The sequence below is a fragment of the Meleagris gallopavo genome, chromosome 1, assembly GCF_000146605.3.
Source record: "Meleagris gallopavo isolate NT-WF06-2002-E0010 breed Aviagen turkey brand Nicholas breeding stock chromosome 1, Turkey_5.1, whole genome shotgun sequence".
NCBI classification, from domain to species: Eukaryota; Metazoa; Chordata; class Aves; order Galliformes; family Phasianidae; genus Meleagris; species Meleagris gallopavo.
Window position 1 is genome coordinate 163,551,431 of NC_015011.2, and position 233 is coordinate 163,551,663.

Here is a 233-nt window from a genome sequence, read left to right on the forward strand (position 1 = left end):
GGAACCAGTCTGCAGCTGCGCCTGGAACTGAGCGAGCTGCTCCGGGCTCGCAAGCGTTTTGAGCAGCGTGTTCTCCTGTTCCAGCTGCGAGTTCTTCTCTATCAGCTCCTTGATCTGCTCCTTCAGGACCTCCACCTCCTCCCGCACGGCGTACATCAGGTGGCTCTTCACCAGGTCCTGCGGGAACGGGCGGGCAGGGCGTCAGGGGGCGGCCCGGGGGCGCGGGTCCCGCC

The 233-nt window shown here is 66.5% G+C and overlaps 1 pseudogene; it reads right to left on the reverse strand.

The window, feature by feature from the left end:
- Positions 1-201, reverse strand: part of LOC104917520 — a 671-nt pseudogene extending 470 nt beyond the window's left edge.
- Between the last annotated feature and the right edge of the window lie 32 nt (positions 202-233).